At 41.3% G+C, this 26,491-nt stretch overlaps 1 protein-coding gene across 1 annotated transcript in view; it reads right to left on the bottom strand.

Moving 5' to 3' along the window:
* The window catches only part of PAG1 (phosphoprotein membrane anchor with glycosphingolipid microdomains 1), a 175,965-nt gene that overhangs the window by 125,433 nt on the left and 24,041 nt on the right, over positions 1-26,491 (bottom strand). Inside the window, exon 2 of the mRNA XM_074944190.1 lies at positions 15,438-15,496. The gene's annotated coding sequence lies outside the window, so the exon portion shown is untranslated. The remainder of the gene's footprint in view (positions 1-15,437; positions 15,497-26,491) is intronic.

The following is a 26,491-nucleotide window of genomic DNA, read 5'->3' as shown; positions in this document are numbered from 1 at the left end:
ATACCTTCCCTAGCATAGTACTGGCTCTGAAGAATATTTCCACTTAAATAGTGTATCAATGGCTCCTCTTTTACTACAATAAAGAAATTAAACCACAAATTATGGTCAAATAATGTTAAGGTTGCAATCAAGGTATGACAATTGAACCACATAAACAAAAGGAAATTCAGAGGTAAGATTGAAATCGCAATGCAAATTCATTCTTGGGGTAAACAACAGAACTGAATAGCATTACACAAGGACAAATTTGCTCTCAGTCTTTAATTGACCCCTTTGTGCAGAAGCATTGTAGGGTTTGGTGATCTGTTATACACAGTACTCTCAATTAAGTATTATGTTTCTAACATCACATGTGAATCCTTGCATGTATAATTCATCTCTTTAATACTGCTGCAGTATATTTTGTGATTTCTTTATAGGGAATTGCTAAGGCAAATCCTTTAATATAAAGAATTAAGGCCCCAATACTGCAAGTTATTCCATAAAGGCACGTTGGTCCTCCCTTTCAGAACAACTTGCCATACTGGGGCCTAAAATCACTGAAACTTATAGCTGCCCTCCTTTAATACAAGTGACCATTTTCCTTAGATTACTTAGAGCAGTAATATTTGCATTATAATTTTAAAGTTATGTTCTATAGTTAATCTAAACTCACAACTCATAACTAAATTATGTAATGTTTAGACTATCGGGGAAGATGAAGGTTCAGGGGTTTGGTAACTAGATATGAAGCTTAGATCAACTGGACAAAATCCATGCAAGGTCAGTAATGAGCAACAGTTGTTACAATTTGATGGCTGCTTGAACTGAAGTGATGGACTGATTCCAGTTTGTAGTGGACAGGTACTGACATTACATAAAATGCCATCACAATTGGCATCTTCGTTGATAATCTCAACAGAGAGGCTGGACGCTGAAGCTAGAATTTTCAAATGAACCCAAGGGACTCAGACACTGAATTGCCACTGAAATTTAATAGGAGAGAGGTGCCTATATCCCTCTAGACCCTTTAAAAATCATAGCTTGGATGAACGTGATGGGCTAACTACACTGCTACTCTTACAGATGGTCCCCTCCAGGGCACGATTTGGGCACACTGGAGTGCACTATAAGCAAGCTTGTACTAATGCTACCTGTATACTTGTGTGTGGATTTTAAGAACTTTTATTTCCAGGGCAGTGCATGTTGCATCTGTCACAACCACAATACATTATATTGATTTTACCATACAATATAAATATATTATCTCATATATGTTCAATGGTCGCACTTCAAACATTTTTACCAGCTTGAATCCCTGCCATACACTTCTACTGGTATCCCCTATTATATGTACAGGAAACCTTCCTCACACCAGTACAAGCTGTTTAAGTGTGACCACTATATATATGTAAATTTTAAGCATAGATTATAGATGCAAAATACATATACATACATTCCATGAATATGGAGAGGATATTCATGTGATAAATTGCCGAATCGTGTCACAAATGAATTTATGTGCCTTTTCTGGCTCTTTGCTCATTAATTTATCTCCCAAAAAAGACCCAGCACCCCCCAACCACAGATCATCTTCAAACAAAAAATAGAATTGTCCCTTAAATATTATGCATGTTAAAGGCCCAAAATGAACACTATTCAATCCTGGAGCCATAACAACTTTTATATAAATAACAATGTTGTGACTTTAGCATCTGTTACCTCACATCGCTGTAGAGCTAGAAACAAAAAATTTATACCATCCAAAGAAAAATTCCCAGCTCCTCACTGCCATGTCTTCCTTACCTTGGAAGAGCCTGTGATATCAGACCTTAAAACCAGGACTTTTCTATACACAGAAAAGATATATATTTATAGGTTTTATAGTTCCCTGGGAGCTCTGTAGAATTGGATTAATGCATAGATCCACTACTGTTTAAAAAAATGCCATCCCAAATAAGTACTGACAAAACTTTTATACCAGAACACACACCTATGTATTAGGTATATATCAGATATTTTACAAAAAACTATTGTAGTATTATTTTAGAAATTATTTTAGACCTGTATCAGCTGTAAGGGCCATGGTATAGGTTTTATTATAGGAAGGGCTGGTTGCACAGCTATGATTACGGTTGCCCAACATTTCTCATTATAAGATCCTCTTTTCTGTTGCTTTTAACTTTACCAAACTGTAACTATGTGGTGTCTTGCCCACGCTGAATATTTTGGAAAATATGTGTCAAAACAGTTCTATTTCTGATGAGGCTGGATTAAATATGTTATATTGTTCCTGTTAAAAAAAATCTGGTGTCCTTTTTTTTTTTGGACAATCTGTAATACCTCCAAGCTTTAGAGCAAGGATTTAAAATTTGTTAGACTGGTGGCCAAATTTGGTCAAATTCTTTGAAATATTGCAGTTCACATGCTCAGTAGACACTTGCTAGAGCTTTGCAACTTAATTCCCTGAAGATCAGGGTGATAATGCACCTCACAGGGAAGGTATGAAAATAAATGTATTGGTGTTTGTAAATTACTCAGAACACAGTAACTCAAAAGCCCGTGAAGAAATTAATCATTCTGTTGTCAGAGCAGTGTTTGAAAAGAGTGCTGTTAATATGTCATGGGGCCACACACTGAACAAGAAAGAGTCAACAAAATACTGAAGAGCTGCTCATTCAATGAGCAACATCCATCTTATGCACTGAATGAGGCTTGGGTCATTCTGCTGAAAAACAGTATGTGATCATGGATGTAAAGATTGCAACATAATACATACACACAAGGGGGTTGAATCAAAGATTCACAGATTTTCTGACATTTTCTAACTTTTAAGTGTTTCTCTTTGCAACCTTAATAATGTTCTTTTAATATACTTTTTATGTATAATTTTATTATACCTACAGACACATATAACCCTTAAAGCTGGTACATTCAGCTTAACAATAACCATGTGATTAACATATTATAGTGGTATTTCCCATTGCGTCCACAGGAAATCACATACATACATACATACATACATACATACATACACACACACACACACACACACACACATCAGGGGGTAGCCGTGTTAGTCTGTATCCGCAAAAACAACAAGGAGTCTGGTGGCACCTTAAAGACTAACAGATTTATTTGGGCATAAGCTTTCGTGGGTAAAAAACCACTTCTTCAGATGCATGGAGTGAAATTTACAGATGCAGGCATTTTATACTGACACATGAAGAGAAGGGAGTTACCTCACAAGTGGAGAACCAGTGTTGACAGGGTCATGTGGTCCTGTCAACTCTGGTTCTCCACTTGTGAGGTAACTTCCTTCTCTTCATATGTCAGTATATATATAATGCCTGCATCTGCAAATTTCACTCCATGCATCTGAAGAAGTGGTTTTTTACCCACGAAAGCTTATGCCCAAATAAATCTGTTAGGCTTTAAGGTGCCACCGGACTCCTTGTTGTTTTTATATACACCCCCCCCATCAAGTTGTATTAACATATTATTTTTCACTCCCCCAACCTCAATATCTTCTGAAACAGTGCACATGTAATAAAATGCACACTGATACCTTTCATAGTTTAATTTCAAAGCGCAGGACATAACTATCTTGGTAGCTCATTTTCATAAACTAATTACTAATTTTATATTTTAATGAATTATGAAGACAGTAGTTACAATAAATTAGTCTTGACATATAAGGATCAGTACAAACAGGTCTTCACCAACCATCCCAGAGTCTGATTTTGGCTTTTACACACACACCATGTTCTATCTTTAATTCTGTTGGATACTATTCCATTTGATACATTATATTTTTACCTTTGATCCAAATCCATTATACAAGATAGCATTGAGCCAGCAGCTGGTAACTGCAGAGAAAACAACATGACCAGCTGAGCTAAGTAACTAACATTGATATTAACATCTGATTTGTACCTCTCCACAGAAGATAATCTCAAAAGCAGCACTTTTATTCTACATCGATGTTGTGAATGGACTATTTCCTGTATGTTTTATGACCTATTAATGAACTTCCCACAATACCCCTTTTTTAATACTGTATAATGTATATAAGCAAGAAAACAAGTGTCATCCTCTACTTAGAGAAGCAAGAATGCTATATATATCAATTACTGTCAATCAAGAAGTGCTAAAGAACAGAAGAATGTTAAACTCTTCCTCTTCCCATGCATGGCTTGTGTTGTGGTTAATGTCTAATTAACCCACTCACAATTTTCAGAAAAACAGCTGAAGTGTCACTTAAATGAGAAGAAAACAATTTTAAAATTTGTAAAAGACCACAAAATAGTGAAGAGAGAAATCTTTTCATTGCACTGTCATCAGTAGATCCTTATCAATGAAATAATACTTTGCATAAGTAGGTATTTCTTTGGTAAAGTCTGTTATACTTAAAATATGAATTACTTTAAAATATATGCATACCCTTTCAAACAAAATTACCACGAACACTCATTCGTAACTGATTAACATCTATATTGGAGGAAACACAATACACACAATAATCTTTCAATTTGCTGTCACCCAGATTCCAGCATTGCTATGAAATAGCTGTAGATCAGAACATGCTGTCTATCAGCATGCAAGCAAGCATACTAAGCATTCACTTTGCTTAAGAACTCCTTTGGTCAATACTGCCACAAAGCAAATGGAAACAGGATTTTCCCATTTTATGTGTGCAACTATGGACAAGTTTTGCCCTATCAAGACGGCAAGTACTGTATAGATAAAGCACAAATATGTTGTTTGGTTAGGCCTATTCAAAATTATAAAGACTTAATTGGGGGAAGCATTCTATAACTATTACATGCAAAAGCACACACAGCTTCAGTTTAATCCAGAGTATAGATCCCAGCATTGCTAAGAAAGGCAGCAGTGAGCTGGTGGGTGGACCACATGCCAAGTCAGTGTGAGTATATATGCATGATTGCACATGCGGACTGAGCAAACAGCTCCAGTTTTAAAAGTGGTGCTGGATGTGAGGAACTAGATTTCTTAAGGGACTGGTCATGAGATATGGCATCTTTCACATCTAAACTACCAGTCTGATTCCAGCCCAGATTAGAAGTAACCTTGGCATCTGATAACTTTTTGGCAGCCTGAGCGAAAAATGGATTGGTGATATCAGTCCAGCTCCTTTACTGTCAGCTGTCTGAATCGTTAAGGGTATGTCTGCACTGTGATAAAAGACTCACAGCAGAGCAACGGCTGGCCCGGATCAGCTCACTCAGGGCTCACAGGGGTTACAGTAGTGTGGACGTTGGAGCTTGGACTGAAGCCTGGACTCTGGAACCCTCCTCCCTTGCAGGGTCCCAGAGCCCAGGCAATTTTATTGCCCTACAGCCAGAGTCAGCTGACCCGGGCCAGCTGAAAGTCTTTCACTGTAGTGTAGACGTACTCTAAACCCACCATCAAAAGGAACAATATCTGTCACCCCCACCTGCAGGCTCCGAAAAGAGGCTAATGACTGAAACAGAACAAAGCCTGAACGACCTGGACCTTACACAGGGATCATTGCAGGTCATGGATGATGCATGTTGCTGCAACAGCTCTTGGTCAGCTGTGCTGTATCTGTTGTGTAGATAAAGTCTCTGTCACAGACTAGGAAAAATCCTAGTGTCCAGAATGCTGCAAAATGTATAAGTGCTGTACCTGTAAGTAAAAATGTCACATTTTCTGCCCGCTTGAAAAAAAAACAACAGAGAAAGCGGAGGATGGTGAAATGAAATCAGGCATAACAGCTGGTAGTTGAGCTAAAAAACCTGAGCAGCCTCTGGGGCAGGGGAGGGGAAAGTGCTGAAGACAGCAACGAAGTGGAGCAGTTGGTGGGGACTGGCACACAGGCGGGCCTCACAGATATAGCCACACAAAGAGTTTCTTGGGAGCAGGGAAAATGCATTACTGAGCATCAGCCCAAATATATTGCCAGTTAGTGTGCTCTGAGTAGACCTGTGGTGCCTGGAAAACGGTTAGACAAGGAGTGAAATCCCGGCTTCACTGAAGTCAGTGGGAGCTTTGCTACTGACATCAGTGGGTCCAAGACTTCATCTTAGGTCTAGGTTTTTGAGCTATAGCCAGGTAGCTCAAAGCCAGTTGCTTGCCAGAAAGGCAAGTGATAGTCTGGTTTAGACAGAAAATTAAACTAACAAATTTGCAGTGCATAATATACAATATGACTAGTTGATCCTGCTGCAAAATGCAAGTTAATTTTAGGAACTATACAGCCTCTCTCTGATGCTAAGCAGGGAGATATCCAAGAATGTACATGGCTGAAAGGCATTTCCCAGACCATGACAAAACTTGATGGTGAGATCTACATCAACTCCCTGGGTGACAAAGCAGAGGATGGCCTAAATTACTACTATCTGTGTCCTGCCTACAGAGCTATCAAGTGCCTGCCTGGCAGCCTTAAACAGCCTTCAAACATCCTCATCATGAAACCAGATGGCTCTCTCTGCTTATTTGTGGATGAGGTGCTGGACAGATGGAACACATATTATGAAAGCCTGCTGAACCACACACTTGCTGATGACTGTCTAGAGCTATGTGACCTGGCAAACCGCACAACTGCAGACCCAGGGGAGATCCTCAGTCACTCAAGGAGTACAAAAGGCCATCCAAAAGTTATGGAATGAACATGCTGCTGAGCGCCCCCCCGTTGGTCTTCCACCCAACCTGTTCAAAGGTGCCTTGGAGCCAGTGAGAATTGGCCTGCATCAACTGTTGTGAATATTAAGTTACAGCCTTTTACAAATTGCTAACTTAGCTACTGCTCCCATCAGTGAAGATTTCTGTGAATGTGAGTGATGAGTTCTTGTTTCTTGGTATATGTGAAGAGACAGGACTACACAATCTGGATGTGCAGAAGTAGGAAGAGTTGAGATTTGAAAGTGAGGAGGACAATATGGAGGGAATTACTCAAATCAAGACATGAGGAGATAATGAGATGAATAGGAGTTGAACCAGACAAGTACCTGAGATAGCACTGAATGCAGATAATGTTACAGGAGGTAAGAGAAGACAGAATCACGCTAATAAAATATTTAGAAGGTAAGAGACCAGGCAAACAGCTAGGTTCCTGACAGCAGTAATGGCAGTGATGAATAGAGTTTAGAGGGGAGATGCATGTAGTTCAGTTTAGGCTGAAGAAACACATTTTATTAATTGGTGGGATATCAAATATACAATAGATATTTTAAAACTAATGTTATTCCACCTCTAGTTTAATAGACCAGAAAAAATACAGTTCAATTACAGTTATGCTTAATGTTCAGCAAGCAACTGTCTTTAACACTACACTACACATCCCATTATTACATTAAATACTCTGTGTCTGCTGCTTACAGAAACTAATAATTCTTATAAGGTTTTAACTAAAGAGCAGCTGCACACATAAACCATACTGCATGGACTTTTAAAGTAATCTGTTGTGGTTGGGGGAGAAATACATACTTCCGATGATGTTTCATCTTGCTTCAAGCTGTGACTGCAAAAATGTGTCCAGTGCAAATACATAGCAAAGCTTAGCACAAGAATTTTGTCAATTTTTGTTACACATTCTCTGGATTAAATAAAGTGAGCTCAGAGTCTCAAATTCACTGAAGAAAAGATGTAAGATCTAGCCACCTGGAAACACTGTGGTGCCCCGATATGCATTTTTAGAACGTGAGAGCCACAAAGATGAGTGTTCATATCTTTGATTTCCTAACAAAGCCAAAAAGCCTGTGTTTATAAGTGTGAAATTTCTGTTTGAACAAACACACCACTCACTGTAAAAAACAATATAAATTGTGGGTGCCTCAGGCACTCTTACACAGTAGGTATGGACACTGATTAGGCTGTCCCAACTGAGTGATTTAAAATTGCCTGTATCGTTATGTTTAGTGATTGAAGAAGTCAAAACCTTCCCTGAGGTCAAACTCCTCCAAGATATCCTGCACATGGAAATATCATAGCTTCACAAATTTAATCTGTGCCTACTCTTTGGTTGTAAATAAAACACTGAGTACTAAAATTTTAACTAAGAGAAAGAAGTCTATTCGTCTTAGTCCCTACAACGTTTAAACCAATTTAGTTATATTACATGACCAAAAAAAACTACATTAAAAGAATATGAAGGTTACAAAGCTAAAGAGATAGGAAATGCCAGAATTAAGATTGTCTGTGTAATCTTAATTTGACTCCGCTATGCATATGCATTATGATAGTCTTTTGTATGATCACATGCTATTTTTTCCAGCATCCTTCCCGTATTTGAAATAAATCATAGGGAAGTTCCATACTGTGGTCTGATTCATCAAAATATTTTAACACTTGTGTAACTCTTAGCATGTGATGTCAATTGTTAATGTTATGACCCACATGCTTAAAGTTACATGACTGCTTACATTGCTGAGGGAGGGTCTGCATGTAGGTTAGGTGAACATTTCCCATTACAATTTTTTCCAATGGAAATCTGAGTTTTTAACTAAATGAAAAGTTTTGTGGGAACTATCTGCTTTCCAGGAAAACGGGGAAGGGGGAAAGAGTTTTTCATCAGCAAACTGAATACTTCTTGGTTATCTGCAGATTTTTTATGACAAGTCAAAACAAATTTGGTTTCATCTAAATTTTCTGCAGAAAATGCCCCCATTTTCTGACCAGTTCTACCTAAATGTTTAGGTTATCAAAAACATTTCAACTCATATTCTAAATGCCTAGTATTTATTATTTTAGTATTCCAATATATGTTCAATATTATTGAATATGAAATATTAGAATCAAGTGATTATAAATCATGCCTATCTTTAAGAAAAGAAATCCTGGTCTCATTGAAGTCAGTGACAAAATTCCCATTGACTTCAATGGAGCTAGGATTGAATCGTAGGTGTTTAGGCTGACTGAGCAGCCTTGGAGTTTTTCAATTTTTATCTGTAAAATCTGTAAAATCATTTCCCCTTCAATTAATTTATACATACAAGACAACAAATCCTGCATCTTGGCAGAGGGTTAGACTAGATGACCCTTGTGGTCCCTTCTAACCCTTTGTTTCTATGCTACATACATATATATGGGTTTGGACAATGGCAGAGCTCCCTTAGAAATCGGAGATGTCCTAGCTTAGATTTCTATCACCCCACTCTGCCACTATCACCACCATCCACACTGGCTTGAAAACAAACATTGAAAATTGGAATAAAGATGAACTATAGGCTTTCAGTTTTAATAAAAACTATTATTTAAGTTTCCCTTTCCACACTGAATGATTGCACAAGCACGTGCTCAGAATTAAGAGACTGCTCTTTGACATCAGCGTATCGATTTCTGGGGGTTCACACAAAGCTTTTCACATTGTTTCTGGACTACAGATTTACACCCCTGTAACTGCCTGACAGACATCATATCTGCTTTATGAATAAATAATACTATGCCCAAGGGAAACATTGAACTAAGAAAAAAATCAATATATGTCTAGCACATGTTAGGCAGTCATTCAGCTGAAGTCTGTCTCAAATACATGGGGCAATTTTAACAACAAAACAAAAGCATTCTAAAATGTAAGGAGGGCTGTTAAGAAGACTACCATTTTTCCACTGTTCATCCTATCACAAGAGAAACAATATTCTCCTTTAAAAATGTGAATAGATACACTGATTGCAATGCATTCAGTGATTACCATCTACAGATTTCTAATGTTATATTCACATTTCAAAGAAGGTGGTAGCAAACCGTCTCTCACTTTGCTACTCTTGGATTTGTTTCAATGCACATCTGTGTAATAAAGATGACTATTATTACAATTGACTTAGTTTTTATTTTAAAGGTATCAGCTTATTCTAAAATTGCCTTTTCTTCCTGAGACAGGCCTGGGATCAAAGGTGAAACAAAAGCAGGGTAAATTAATTATTCATGCAGTCTTGTAATCACCTTAGGCATTCTAGCAATCTAAGCCTATTTTCGCAGTCACCACAATTATTGTGGTTCTGACATGCACTGTAGTAGCTCTGTGATTGAAAATCCACCCCAGAAATACTTGGATCCCTCTACTTTATGATATATTAAAATAAAATTATTATATATGTGACCTCAGATTTTGTTGCAATTTGTTTCTTTAATATTTTCTATATCATTTATATATATATATATATATATATATATATATATATATATATATAGCATGCAACTGGGAATTAAAGGGTGGATCTTTAGTTAACTGCTCCAACGAAGAAAAGATTTCTCTTTGAATCACAAAAGGTTATTCGCTCTGCCTTCTCAAAAATGGACCTGGCTGGCCACAGTGATCTATGTCTTCATCAGAGACCCTAGAAATCAGCTTGCCATGGAAAAACTCGGAATTTGCGTTTTTACAGAGAATCTTTAGGTTTTTACATTTTGTGGGGAAAAAACCCCAACATATCCAGAAGAACTCTGTTTATCCGACTCTCTGGATTAACCGAACCACCAGCACACCCACAGGAATATGGGAAACTGACACTTTAGTCTTAGGCATTGTCTTGATTATCTGATCTGGCCCCAGTCCCAATTAGATAGACAGTGGAACCCTGTTTATCCAATCAATAAAACATTGTGTTCAACTGATACCTATGTATACTGTGGCTAGGGAAACTAAAGTTCAGTGTTTCATTTTAATCACAGAAACACACAGATTTTGGTGTTTTTGTATTCAGAGAATTTGGGGGGGTTTATCACAGAAAACTAGGATCCCTGGTCTTCACGAACTCCAGGCTTAACTACAGCATCTCATTCATTACACCTGGGTATAAGCACTTTAACATGAGAAAAGCATCTACTAATCCAGAATGCAGTAGCCAGCCTCCGCAGCAACACATCACCCCACTTCTCTGTTCACAGTGCTGGCTCCCCAAATAATAGCATCTCTATTTCAAAGTCTCAGAGTTAAACCTCTTCATGGAAGTGCCAACAATAGGATGGAAACTGCCTCTCCTAAATGACACCTTTTTTCCCTGGCAATTGCACTTCTCAGGAACAATAAAAATACTAACCTCAGGTGTGAGCCTCATGAGAGCAGGAGGCAGGGCCTTCTCAGCAACGGGGCCCACGCTATGGACCTCATTACCAGAGGAAAGAAGAGTGATCATGAATTTCTCAGCAACGGAGCAAAAAGTAAAACCCACATCTTCAGCTTAGTGTTCCCACTGCTGCAACTCAAAACAGCGCAGAAGTGAAAAGGAGAAGGGGAAAGAGGTGGAGGTAAGAAAGAAGACTATCATTAGATCTAGGAGCTGTCTTCAAAATCACTGATCATGAGTGGATCTTGGAGCCAGAGCTGCACAACTCAAGCAGCTTTGATTTCTCCTCTCAGGCAGATCCCTTACTCCTCTTCCCTCTCAGGAGGGGTTCAGTAGAGCTCCATCTTGTCCTCCCTCCTGTTCAGTATGTGCATGGAAGTGTCAGTGAGGAATCATGGGCTGCACTGCCTTCAGAATACTGATGATGACCATAGGTGCTGGAACTTGGGGTGCGGGGGGTGCTGCTGCAGCACCCCCAGCTTGAAGTGGCTTCCGTCATATATATGGCTTACAGTTTGATTCAATGGCTCTCAGCACCCCCACTAGAAAAATTGTTCCAGCCCCCCGATGATGACATAAGCTTTATGTGTTTATGAACTCTTCTGATTATACAAGTTGCAGCTGAACAACTTTCTCAGTGTCTAGTTTTAAGACTGGGGCATCCCTGGCTGAGAGTTCAATCCAAAGAAAGCGGAGGGGATACTGGTGGGTTAGAGGAAGCAACCAGAGGATATGGCGAGGCTATACCTATGGAAGGATGTTAGGGTGTAGGCCCCTGTAGGGAGAGCCAGGAGTGTTTTGTGACTCATGCTGGAAGCCAGACAATGGAGGGGGGGGGAGGGGGGGAGGCTGATTAGCTCCAATCCACGGTATAAAAGTGATTTTTTGAGGAAAGTGAAGTACCTAAGGTCAGGGACTGGTGGTCTTGCAGGGAGAAACCATGATAACAAGCTAAGCTCAGGAGAAAGCTTATGCTGAGGTTTGTGTTTCATTATTTAGGTTAAAGATAGAACCAAACCCCACAAGGGGGTAAGGACTTGAATACACATGCAAATTATTCCAGATTAAGGTACGGTACGAATTTGAAGCAGAAGAGCTATCCCTGAATAACTTCATGTCTAGAAAAAAGAACAGGAGTACTTGTGGCACCTTAGAGATCAACAAATTTATTTGAGCATAAGCTTTCATGGGTGCATCCGATGAAGTGGGCTGTAGCCCATGAAAGCTTATGCTCAAATAAATTTGTTAGCCTCTAAGGTGCCACAAGTACTCCTGTTCTTTTTGCGGATACAGACTAACACGGCTGCTACTCTGAAACCTGTCTTCGTGTCTAGAGAAATTCTAAATTTTGAACACTAAACCGTCATGTGTGTGCAGACGCTCATGCTGTTTTGAGAGAGCAGTGGGGGCTCTGCCTCTTCCCACTGCCTGTCTGATTGAGAGTGTTTGTCCACCAGTTGTTCACAGTTGGAGCCTGATTAGAATCCCAAGTATTGAAGAATAGTCAGGTTTCAGCAGCAGCCAGGCTGGCTCTCTTACATTTGCATCTGGCTAGCAGATTAAGATCTTCTTTGTCAGAAGTAAACTTCGCATGCTGAACTTCATTAATACTTGCAGAATGTGGCAAACCACTTGTTAACCAGCGTAGCTCATGGCAAGCACGTTACACCAATGCTTCATGGTTCACGCTAGCTGTCTGAGTTTTTGGGTGGGGGTTAGGTCCTGTTTCTAAGAGGAAGTATCCTGACACATGCCTACTTGAGAGATGCCTACTGCATCTCCCCCAGTGTCACAGTTGCTATATATAGCAAAGAACTACTATCTCTTTGCTCGCAACACAGTGATTTTGTATCCCAAAATTGTATCAGCTTTTAAGATGAGCAGAGGCAATTGAGGTGGAGCTGTCCTGGTGTAAGAGAGGAAGCTTCTTGCAGGATTCTCTCTATAATCTTATATAGCTAACATTTTAATCTTGAGCATGAATTTATGCCAAAACATGCACACGTGAACATGCACTATCACCCCCAAAGTTTATATACTGTTACAGTTTTCAGCATGAGCAGCAATAGATTTATCAGTGGTCTAGATCAACAGATCTTTACTCAGATCCCAGTTGACTTCAGTGACGTCTGCCTGAGTAAGGACTCAGTAAAAATTGTGCAAGGATCTCAGGATTTAGCACATGTAGTGAAGCATGTCCCAGCAACAGAATTTTATCCTAATACAGCTCAGTAATACAGCAAGAATTAAAAAGCATGAGCTCACTGAATATGAAATTGATAATAAAATAAAAAATGCTGTTTTAATACACTGTATATTGCTAGAGAGGAGGGGAAATAGATGGCTATCTCCTGAACTGTGAAATCTCATTTGGACAAGCTTGGGGGGAAAAATCAAGCTTCTTGATTCCATGCAAAAACTCCAAGTTCCTGCTGCTAAATACATTTATCTAGGAAAAAGTCAAAATATTCTCCTGAACAAAGAGACATCTACTATCAAACATTGTAGCGCCCTGACTCTCCTGCCTGAATTAACAAAAGGAAGATTGTTTTCCATCATACCAGCTTAAGTTGTTTAGTGACTATGGGTTCACAAAGGGCAGCTCAGTGCGCACTTGAAATACTATGCCAAGATCCTAAAAAGCCACAGTTTGTCTTGAAGGGAGGGGAACTGAATCTCATCAAGGAAAAGCTGAATTAAAGGGTGAAACCCCATTTTGTAAGAGTTCTCTTGTGTATAGTATGTGAAAATTGCTACCAGATGTCTCCCTTCCTTTCCCTTCTGTTTTGGAGATCCTGTTAAGACAGCCTAATTAGACAAATAGAATGATAAGGGGCAACTTTCAGGCCTTGTTATTTGGTTATATACATATTTAAAAATGTATACACATACTGCAAATTGGCAGCATATATTTCTGTGACATTTTCAATTAATAATTGTGTCTGAACATTATGAGACTGATGCTGATAGAAACTGGAAATTCCTTTTTTAAACCCCAAGCTAAACAGGCAGCTGCAGGGAAAATTTCCTCATTCTGCCTTCCCTGTGACCTCAACCCCAACATGACAGGATCCCACTATCTAGAGGTGAGGTATAGTTAAGTCTACATAACAGCTAAATACCAGCAGCTCTTCTATAGAGAGGCCACAAACTCTTAGCTGTATTAAATGATGTATGAAAGTTCGGTGATGTAATCTCTTTTCTGTTGTGAACTGCACTGAGACCTGCAAATATGTCCCACTTAGATTGTGACCCCAGAACTGAAAGATAGTGTTTTATCCAGTAAGTTACACAGCCTCATCCCACTTTATTCTGTTGCCATTTTGCACAATCAATGTATATCACACTATTAAATCTCCCTCAACTATATATTTCAGTCTCTATTAATCACACTAAATAAAAGAAAAATTCACTAGTTCTACATCTGGAAAGGAAAGATCTGGCCAAAGTACTGTGACTCAATGGACAGAGAGTAGAAACCATCATATTAATAAGCTAATTGCCCAAAGGGGTAACTAAAGGAAGGCACATTTTCTTTTTAGTCTAGTACAGAAAACTTGGCCAAATGAGGATATTAGCTCTTCTTTAGCTACTACAGGAAGTATGTGCCTGCATGAGTCTAGAGACAATGTATTGGGCTTTCTGGTGAAGACAGACCTGCCCTAGTTAGTAATTTTCTGTGATGTGGTTTCTGCTCTGTTCTACTATTTGTGGTAAGCTAAAAGCTCTCTTTCAGTTCCTGATTTTTTTTTCTTTTATAGATCTGATTTTTCACCTTAAAGATTGACAGCTTTCTTAAAACAGGGACAGTAAATTCAATGAATTTTTGGCCATGCACACATCATGATCTTTTCCTCTCAAATGAGATTAGTGTCATAGGAGTTTGAGCCATGACAGAATCAAATACTGCCATCATGACTGAAAAACAGAACTCCGAAGGCACAGGGATATGAAACAGATCTATATAAAAGACAACTTTAAATTGTCTGGTGAAGTGTAAAATTATAAGCTGATCTTACCACCATGTTTAGATGGTATCTCCTCCTTATCAGGTCTTTTATTTATCAAAAATATTATTTTTATTGCTGTAGTACCTACATATCCCAGATCAGGACTGAGGTCCCAGTGTGCTAAGCAATGCACACACACACCCACACACATCAGACCACATTTGCAAAACATATCACAAATCTTTTTTTAATGCAGATGAAAATTTGAGTTTTTACATAGCACATCCAGGATTATTAAGCCATAAGTAACAACTTCCATAAAAGCTACATGTAATGTTGTTATCCAGTTTAATGGCTCAGAACTGGTACCTCCATAAATTACAGGTGTCTGTACATAAGATTGAACCAACCCAACCTGACCTCCAGAGCAAACAAAAAAAGCAGTTATATAAATAATTACCTGCAGTCTCTGTAAGGTCGGATGTTCAAGTGATCTATAGCATTGATGGATGTCTCCTCCTGGCCAAAAAAAATAGAGAAGGAAAAGCTCACGATTCTGAACATGTGAATCCAGTTAATAATGGAACAGTACAGGAGGGAACAAAACAGATAGTTATTTTCTCATGTTTTTTCCAATTTACAGGGAGACTCTTAGAGTACAAATATTTTTAGACAACACATTTCCTAACCTATTATTAGCAGCACCTTGCAGTATTAAAGAATTTAAAAGCGAATTCATTAATTTTACTATTTATATTTTTCACTTATTTTTTGCATTTTACAGCTTGGATAAAGAAATGAGACTAGCTTTTTTATTCTCCCTCTCATGCATGGTAAAAAAAGTAATATAGATCCTGCAGGTACAGTTAGAATAGGTTACTGCCATGCAACCACACTGTCTTCAAACTATGCTTGAATGACACTTGTGTAAATCCACTACCCTCATGGGGTTTGCACAGGATAACTGATAGACTAAGTAAGCAATTATGCTAATATTGCACCTAAAGGAATAGAATCCAAGACCTTGTCTACATGAGAAAATTTAACTAATCGGTTTGAAAACTGATTTAGCTACATCAGTGCAGCCCCTTGTGTCAGCGTTTATTTAGGTTTAGAAGTGCCTAGTAAGGATTAGTTTAAATTGTAAGGAATTGACTTCTTACGTCAATATAAAGCAATCTTAAACCAAAATAAGAGTATCCACACCAGGCACTTGCACTGCTTTAAATAAATCAGTTTCTAAACTAGTTTAGTTAAACTGGCGTAGAGAAGGCCTTATCCTTGCTGGGTGTTCAGAGCTATTAACAGTATTTAAAAAGCAATTTTTAATATTAAAATAAGTAGAAATGACTCTGAATACACAAAAGACTAGATTTCCACAACAGGTGCCATTTTTACATAGGCAATTTTCAGAGAAACACAAGTTTAAAGCAGCCTAAGCTTTCAGGGACAACGACAGATAATCATTTTTTCAGGCATTAAGAGTATATGCTCATATAGTATTTTTCTCCTGACATAAGCATAAATTATGGCTAATGTTAATGTGCATTACAAGCCAAATTTTTCACACACAAAGGTGAGAATATTCTCAGAATGTATTATTCAGCTCTATTTGCTAGTCCAGGCATCTCCATTATTGAAGAATTCTTCTAAAAATACCCCAGTACAAACATACTACACAGCTGTTGCTTAGCTACATTCTCAATCGCTACAAAGCTGGTCTTCCAGATTCACTGTCAAGGTCAAAGCAATTGTTTTTCACTTCAACTTTAAAGTTATCCGGTTTATGAAAAGAAGTTACCCCTGTCCTACTTTGTAACACACAGTATATAACATTCAGCAATGGGGAAACTGGTCAGCAGCCTTATATTTACCTGAAACGTCTCTCCAAATGGACTAATTCTTTGGAGAAGATAAAATACAAAAGACAGCTAATATGGTTTTAAATGTTACATCTTTACTGATTTAATAAGCTCTGTATGTTTGTTTATTATAACTACACCCATTAACATGATATCCAAGTGCATCACTAAGTTGTATTATATTTAATGACTGGTTTACTGTAACAGGGTGGCCTTTTAAGAACCAGAAGGCCTGGGCTAACCAGCCAGCCCTGTTTGATTATCAGACCCAGCTGATTCCTATAAAAAAAGGCTGAGAGAGCTTGGTCAAAGGAGATTTGCAGGAGGGAGGATAGCACTTATGTCTGACCCTGGAGCAGAGTAAGGTGCAGATGAAAGGTCTCTAAGCCCTTGCAGCCTGTGTTGGCCAGAGGAATAGCTTTGCTGTGTTACTTTGTGAGGTTTTTTGTTTGAATTAAGAAACCGTGCCCTGAGGGAAGGGCTTGCAAGATCCTTGTGTGTGGAATTAGTGCTTCCTGGAGAAACTGGTCAGCAGCCTTATATTTACAAACAGACCTGAAATTTCTCTTCTTTCTCTTTCCAAGAGAAGGACAAACACTGAGGAACTGCATTAGTCTTGTATTTATTCTTCTCTGGTGCAGCCCCAAGAGCAGACAGTGGTTGTTTTTAAAAAGTATCTCTAATCAGTGCAATGGAAAAGGTAAAGCAAAGAGGTGAGTTTTGGACGATACCCTAAATGTGCTCTGGTTCTGCAGGAAGGTGCTCCATTGACAGGGGGTGTCTCTACCCCTGTCTGCTGAATATTTTATTGCCCCTAAAGAATGCATATGTAATTAACTTGTAAATAATGAAATGAGCATTGGTGATATACCAAAGACAAAATATGCAATTATAAAGCATCAGTGCCTGTGCTGTTTCTGCAGTACAGCTACAACAATTAATCAAGTAGAAATTCTGTCAATTACAAAATCAAATTGAATGTTATGACAAAGTCACAGGCGCCTGAGGTTTTTAACAAAAATAAATAAATCTAGGCAGGTCAGAAAGAGAGCCAAAATATTGAAACGCAAGGCAGAAATTCAATAGAATATACCAATCACATACATGGTTACACATATTAGCGATATGTTTTCTGTCGCTGGAAAAGAAAGGGAGATTACTAACCCATAGTTATTTATGAAACAAAACATTGAGTAATATTGCATAAAACTAAGAAAACAGTAAACAAGTGCTGGAGATCTTCATTTTTATTTCTGATCCATAATGTAGCTCCATTGACCTTTGATTTCCTAGTAACAGGTTCTTGAGGTATGATATTTATAACCACAAATACTGCCATGTGAACTGTCACGTACTGTTCCTGTTTCACAATGAATCTGGGATATGTCTCAATATAGTGAAGGAACATGAGAGGGATTACCTACAAATCTTGTATCATTACAATCTGAGTTTTTATTTTTTTAATCCAACACAAGGGGATTCTGTGGCATCCCAGTGACATGGCATGGAAGGTGCCCTCAGGAGAGCCATTGCAGGTGAATCACGGATGTGCAGGAACTCAACATCCCACATTTTGAGAAATTCAAAGCTGTGCTCATGCAGAAGGAATATTGGATTTCCAAACAATGTGGCACTCCCTGCCTGTATGCATGCAGGTTGGAATCCAGCCCAAGGGGCTCACTTGGCATGTGAATACATTAGGTAGGGTTTTACAGGCTCTCTCAAATGCATATGATGTGGTCATTTAAGAAATCCAGTGGGAAAGTGTAAGTACATTGACTGCTAAGACTATACAAGTTCTGGATCATAAATGAAAAAGAATTATGGGCCAAATTGTGACCTTTAGTACCAGCCACCCAAGCAACAAGGGGCATAAGGCTCCTCCTTGCTCCCCTGCATGGTTTGTCCATGTTGCAGGTCACAGAGGGGGGCAGAGCAGCCTCTTCAGGCCACTACTCATCTAATCATTTGGGTGGGAGGTGGGTGGACCCTCCTTTTCTCCAACAATGGGCTGACCAGCACAGATGAACTAGTACAGAGCTACATAACACTGAAAGACCCCGATTGGCATAGGCCGGGATCAAATCTTAGACCAGTGGAGCTTAATGCACAAGCCTCTACTGCATGAACTAAAAGACACTTGTCTCTCAGCCAAGTCTATAGCAGGCTCATCAAGGTCTAGCTGCCGCGGAAGGGGGACAGAGTACCACACCAAGCAGACATGGGTTACACTAGCACCAAGTAAAGGATTGGTACTGATTACTTCCCCTCCCCTCCCCCCTGGAGCAAGGGGAAAGCAGTCAAGATTATGCAGGGCTTGTAGTAATATCATAATCCAGTCCTGTGCTATTAGCACTTCAGCAAGCTATCACTTAGCCAATTTCTAGATTTTGCAACATTATGGGTCAGAAAAAAATTATGAGTGACCCTGTGTGGGTCCATGACTAAGAGGAGTCAGAGGTAAACAGAGGTAAAGCAAAGAGAAGAAGTACTGCTCCAGTCTAGCCCAATGATGATGAATCCCCAAGAGTCTTGGACAGAGGCAATACCATGACTCTATACTCCTCTGACATGCACAAGCTGAGCTGATGTAGGGGGCAGCACATCCTTCAGCCTAGAAAATGTATAGCAAGTTTTCACTATTCCCAGAACACCAGAGAAATTCTGACTGAACCAGGACTCCCAACTGCTGCATGGCCCTTCCTCAGTCTTCCCTAATGCAAGCAGGACTTTAAAGTCACAATTCAACAGATAACACAGATACAAATCTATGGTTCAAATGTTGCCTTCAGATACTTCCACACAACTCTCAGTGAGGACAAGAGTTGGGTGCAACTATCTGAGGCTGTATTAGTTCATTATGCATGAATTTGCCGACATTAGATTGTCATTCTAAGCCCAAGAGAAGAAGCTCAGCATCAGCCCCAAAGAGACGGAGAAGGGTTTAGATCGGGGGTGGGCAAACTACAGCCTGTGGGCCACATCCAGCCCATCAGACCTTTTAATCCGGCCCTAAAGCTCCCACTGGGGAGCGGGACTGTGGGCTTGCCCCACTCTGCATGACTCCCAGAAGCAGAGGACTGTCCCCCCTCTGGATCCTATGTGTAAGGGTAGCCAGGGGGCTCTGCATGCTGCCCCCGCCTCAAGTGCCAGCTCTGCAGCTCCCATTGGCCAGGAACTGCGGTCAATGGGAGCTGCAGGAGCGGCACCTGCAGACAGGGCAGCATGCAGAGCTGCCTGGCTGCCACCGTGCCTCAACGTGGGAGCCAGAAGGAGGACATGCCACTGCTTCAGGGAGCTGCGGGGGTGATGCCTGCGGACGGGGCAGCGTGCAGAGCCGGCCTCACCTCTGCATAGGAGCCAGAGGAGGGACATGCTGCTGCTTCGGGGAGATCCTTGAGGTAAGCGCTGCCCAGAGCCTGCACCCCTGATCTCCTCCCATGCCCCAACCCACTGCCCCAGTCCTGATCCCCCTCCTGCCCTCGGTCCCAGCCCGGAGCACTCTCCTGCACCTGAAACCCCGCATCCCTAGCCCCACCCCAGAGCCTGCACCCCCAGCTGGAGCCCTCACCCCCTCCCGCACCCCAACCCCCCAATTTTGTGAGCATTCATGGCTTGCCATACAATTTCTATACCCAGATGTGGCCCTCAGGCCAAAAAGTCTGCTCACCCCTGGTTTAGATACAAGATTGCTGTGAGGCCCAGTTGCTGTGTTGCATGGTAACAAATGAAATCTTGCCAGGAAGTGCAGGTCCTGGGCAGGCTTACTCAATGGGATACTGTATACACAAGGGGCGGCGGAGGGACAGTAGAAGTAGGGTGAGAGAAGGAAACTACTAGTGCTGTTTCAAAATAGGTCTACACATTTAGGAAAGACTTAACTAGTCTCAATCCATTCATTTTTCTATACCTACTAAAGTGTCGCTCAGAAACCCAACCCAGTATCTAAACACTTTTAACTTGTGTATTCCCCTCCCACCCCCCCGATGGTCTTTGGATTCAATATGTTTTCCAAATGGAAATCTGCTTTTTATTTTTCCTTCAGCTTCTGTTGCGGTGAGGAATGACAGGAAACTGGATAGGTCTGACATAGGCAAGGAAACCTGGCATACACATGTTCAGTGCAGCAGGGGGAAAATCAGTTATCTCACACATACCAGCAACATCACCTGTCACGCTGAAAGAAATGGGGTCTCTGAATGATTCCGCACTATAATAATGCCAGTGCTTTTATACTCAAAAGGCTCCACTAAGTGCTATTCTCCATCTGTTAGAAAACAGATCACACAGAACCTTCTAGCCAGATGGAGCCATCAAAAACTCTCTTCATCTATCATGTAGCTCATACATGACTTAAATGCACATTCATTCATATTCTCCTGCTCTGCCTCCTGCAAAATATCCAAAAGACAAAGTACACAAAAACCCAGATTTACAGATTAAATACCATGGCAAAGTCTCACTCAGCTCAGTTTTTCTCTTCTTCTTTCACTGACATGAAAACACACTTTTGTTACTCACTTGGATGCATGTCTACATTTTGTAGAATACCTGGGAATAAATACAAAAACAAAGGCAGGCATAAGGTTGGTGGGATTTCTCTAAAAGTAAAAAAGTTACTTACCTCATACTGTAACTGGAGTTCTTTGAAACTATGTGATCCCTACTTGTATTCCACTGTGTCTGAGACCAGAGAGCTTTTCTAACAGTGTCCATTGCTCTGTGCCTGCGCTATGCTATTCCTTGTGCTCCAATCCGAAGGCATCAGAGGCAGCGTGGACCAATTGCCAGTCCCATTCCTTCTTTACCATGAATCTATATACAAAGATCTGAAGCAGAGGGGAAAGAGAGTGGGTAATAGAACACAGATAAGGTCAACACATCACAAAGGAATCCAGTTACTGTATTAGGTAAATAAATTTTCTTTCCTCTTTGAGTGATGGTCCACGTGTACTCCATGTGGGTGACTGACAAGCAGTGTTCATTGCATAGGAGGGTGTGAGGACTGTTGACAGGAGGACTACTGTGCTGAGGGATGTATCAGCTGCAGAAGCCTGGACTAAAGTATCATGTCTCAAGAGGTATGTACTGAACCCCATGTAGCCACTTTACATATTTCAGCAAGAGGAAAATCTCAAAGGAAGGTTATAGAAACAGCTTGGGCTCTAGTAGAGAGATCTCTCATGCCCTGTGGTGGTGAAATGTTTTCTCAACTCATAACATAGTAGAATGCATCCCAAAGTCCATTTGGAAAGTCTTTGGAAAGAGACTGCTTCCCCCGTCATTTGTTCTGTGACGGATATGAGTTGATTTCCTCAATGGCTTTGTTCTTTGGAGATAGAATGCCACTGCTTGACTGATATCCAAGGAATGCAGGCTTCTTCTTCATTAGTGGTGTGTGGTTTAGGTAGATAGGTGGACTGTGATTCAGATGGAAATCTGAGATCTCTTTGGGGGTAAATTTCGGGTGCAGCCACATGGAAATTTTATCCTTATGGAAGACTATGTACAGAAGGTTCACCATAAGGGCTTTAAGGAAAGAAGATATTCCAAATAGTAGGGATGTCAAAGTCCTCTGGGGTTATTTTCTGTGGACACTGAAGGGATTCTGTCTCAGACCCATGCTTCAGTAGAAAGAAACTGGAGAGGTGGTCAGTCCACACTGCCCTTATACTCTCAGATAGGAGCATGAGGAACAGGAGAGTGGACCAATGGACATTGTTAAGCAAAAATCTTCCAGTCCCAGACACATGGAGTGCATACACACGCACAGTAGAATCCACATAGGGACCATTTCTCAAAACGGAATTCTACCCTTTACAATCCAGAGATATGCATTTCAGTGGTCATGCATGGTGTATAATATTGCTGCCCCCCTCCTTCTGACACAGTGTCACCCTTCTGCTGAGCAGTAGCACATGGGCATCCAGTGGAAGAGAAATCAGAATATAATCAGAGACTTCAGCTGCCTGGTCCTCACCATGCTCTTCAACCAGTGCAAGCAGTTCTGCCAGACTCCCAGCTCCTGGAAGGAGACCATGATGGTGCTGGTGTAAAAGAAGGTTGAGCGGTACAACCCCAGCAACTGGAGGCCCATCTTCCTCTGCTCCATGATGTACAAGCTGTATGCCAGCTGCCTGGAGTCGAGGATCACGGAGTAGTCGGTGAGCGGGGAAGCCATCAGCTCCATCCAGAAAGGCTTCCTGTCCTGCGAGGGCTGCTATGAACACAACTCCATCCTCCAAACTACCATCCAAATGGCCAGAAGGGTGTGGAGGCAGTGCACGGTAGCATGGCTTGAACTGGCTAACACCTTTGGGTCCATGCCCCACCACCACATCTTTGCCAGGCTCCAGGAGTTCAGGATGCCAGAGAACTTCCTTTGTGTGATCCAAGAGCTGTACACGGGATGCAGCACCACCATCTGCTCGGTCAAAGGGGAGACCGCTGAGATCCTGATCTGCAGCAGAGTAAAGCAGGGCTGTCCCCTCAGCCTCATCATCTTTAACCTCACCATGGAGCCATTGCTGTGAGCGATCTCCAACAGCACAGATGGCTTCAACCCCCACGGTGAGAGGGTGAGCGTCCTGGCTTATGAGGACGACCTGGTCCTGACCTCACATGACCCAGACAGCCTCCAAGGTATGCTAGACGCCACCAGTCGAGCTGACAACTGGATGGGGCTCCGCTTCAATGCAAAGAAGTGCACAACTCTCCACACTGATGGCAGTGAAAGGACTCGGTGCAGGTGATGGGGTTCCAGATCCAGAGCGAGCCCGTCATCCCTCTGGCAGAGGGGCAGGTGTACCAGCATCTCGGCATGCTGATGAGTTTCCGTGTCCGGCAGACACCAGAGGACACCATCAAGGAGATCCTGCAGGATGCTGCCAAGATCGACACCTCCCTGCTGGAACCATGGCAGAAGATAAATGACCTGAACACCTTCCTGATCCCCTGCATCTCGTTCATCCTAAGGGGATCCTCCATGGCAAAGGTCCCCCTCAACAAGGCAGACAAGATTGTCTGGCAGCTGGGTGAAGAAGTGGCTGTTCCTTCCCCAGAGAGCCACCAACGAGCTGGTTTACATCGCCCACAGGCATGGCAGCGCCAATGTCCCGCACTGGTAACCTGTGCAATGTCGCGGTGATCACCCACGCCTTCCGCATGCTGACATGTCCTGACGCCACAGTAAGGAACATTGAGGCGAACACCCTGCATGACATGATAAAGAAGCATCTCGGCAGAGCCCCCTCCAAACAAGACATCACCACCTTCCTGAGTGGCTCCCTGGATGGCGAATTCGGATGGGACAGGGGCGACATCGCTTCACTATGGTACCGCACTCACAATGCCATGCGTCGCCTGGGGAAGCATGTCGGCTGCTGCTGGGAGTGGTGTGAGGAGTGCCAGGAGCTGGGAGTCCTGGTGCCACAGATCAGCAACAACAACCCCATTGTCTCCCCAGGCACCAGGGGCACGCTGAAGAGGACACTGAAGGCTGCCGTCCATTCGCTATATCTGGAACCCTGAAGTGTAAACCAGACCAGGGTAAAGCCTTCGAGTTGACCAGCAAGTGGGATGCCAACAACCACTTCCTCACTGGGGGGCAGCTTCATCCATTTGGTCGACTGGCGGTTCATCCACCGTGCCCGGCTCAACTGCATCCTGCTCAATGGAGCCATCTGCCATGGGGAACTGAGAGAGGCGTTGCAGGAAGTGCGGCTATTCCAACGAGATCCTGCCCCATGTCCTGTGCAGCTGCAAGCCCTACTACAGAGCTTGCAAGCTGCACCACAATCCCATCCAGAACCGCCTGGTGAAAGCCATCGCACTGAGCCGGAGGGAGTTTGCTGTTAACTGTGCCATCCCTAGTACCAACAGCCAGCTGTGACCTGATGAGGCCCAGAAAAAGATCATCCTCATCAACATCATGGTCTCCTTTGAGAACAGGACCCCGGCCTTTCACGAAGCCCAAACTCGTAAGCTGGAAAAGTATGCTCCCTGGCCGACACCCTGAGAGCGAAGGGCTATGAGGTGCAGGTGGACACCCTGATCGTTGGAGCCCTGGGCACCTGGGACCCCTGCAACGAGTGTGTGCTGTGAACCTGTGGGATCGGTCGACGGTACACACGGCTCATGTGGCGTCTCTTGGTCTCAGACACCATCTGATGGTCCAGGGACATCTACGCCGAACACATCACCAGCCATTGACAGTACCAGGAGGCGTGAACCGGAGCGACATCATGTATCAACTATGAGAAAGGGACCAAGAGACTGTGTCTGTTGGACCTTATGAACTAGAACCATAAACTCACTGAACGTTAAATCTCACCAAATGTGGGTGAATCCATCTTCATCATCGTATCTACTCATTATACTCCACACCTGAACATAGCCATTATATGAACAACATACCCTCATATCTCAATGTCTGTACTTTGACCCGTTAACCTATTACCCCCAATCAGGGATATTGCATATTATGTATACCTTATGCCATCCGATCTTAAATCGAACCTTGCACCCCTTGATAATCTGTACATTACTCCCCGATAACCAGAAACTTCTATGCTTAAACTCTGTACTGTTCACTTTTTAAAATAATAATATTTAATAATAATAAATAATAATATTATTTAATAAATTTTTATTTAACAAAATACTCTGTTAATTTCATTCCACTTCACACCTACAATACTTTACTGCTGAAATGGAGAAACAAATACAAAATCCTTCGGTAGTTTCAGAATTTTTTTTTCAACATTAACTCTGGATTATCTGTTTAAACTGCAGCTGCTCCAGTCCATAACATTTTGTACATTTTTTTTTCTTGTTTCACCTATCTCCCACAGCCTGCCTTTTGCTAACTTCAAATACTCCTATTTGCACATGTAGGCCCAATGTAATGGCAGTAATCACAATGGTTAAAGACCTTACTATACTAAAAGAGAAAACACAAGCTACACACCATTCTTCCAGAAACTAACCCTGGTACAACAATCCTTTAGACTCACCATATACATTTGTAAGATGGTTGGCAACATAGTAACAACATGCTGCATTCCCCATTAGTCTAGTTTTTGACTCTGACTGCAGAAAAGCAAGCGTGTGCGATGCTTAAGAACGTTCTCTATGCACTGTTGTTTTTACATTCTTCTAAACATCTCAGCACAGAATGGAGGTGAACATGCTATCTGGAATGTAAAATCAGGTCCAAACACAAAAGATTTCTATATAATGCTGAAGATTTAGCAGAATTAAGTTTAATCAAGCTGCTTAGTCTACACAGTCAATTCAGTAAATTGGGAATTGGGAAAAAAATGCACTGCTTCTCAACTGTACAGCGCTTGCCTGGGGAAATCCTCAAACAAAGCAGAAAAATGCAGCACTGTAAGAGAAGTAAAATCAGACAGTCAGAATATTTACCTTTTATCTGAAAATGATTCATGATACACCCCCATGATGTGTCAGAAAATTGCAAAGCAGTTCATCTATTATTGATGACCCAGCATTCCCATAGCCATCTGAGTACTACTAAAGTAAATTTACCTTTGACTTTATTTTCTGTATTGAAAGAACAGGGACATCATGTGTGTTTTGCAATGCTAAGAAAGCACAGTATCACGTTTTAGTTACACTATTGTAGCAGAAT

Source organism: Natator depressus, chromosome 2, assembly GCF_965152275.1.
Source record: "Natator depressus isolate rNatDep1 chromosome 2, rNatDep2.hap1, whole genome shotgun sequence".
NCBI classification, from domain to species: Eukaryota; Metazoa; Chordata; order Testudines; family Cheloniidae; genus Natator; species Natator depressus.
The sequence above is the reverse complement of the archived record's forward strand: the minus strand, read 5'-3'. Positions and strand labels throughout refer to the sequence as shown.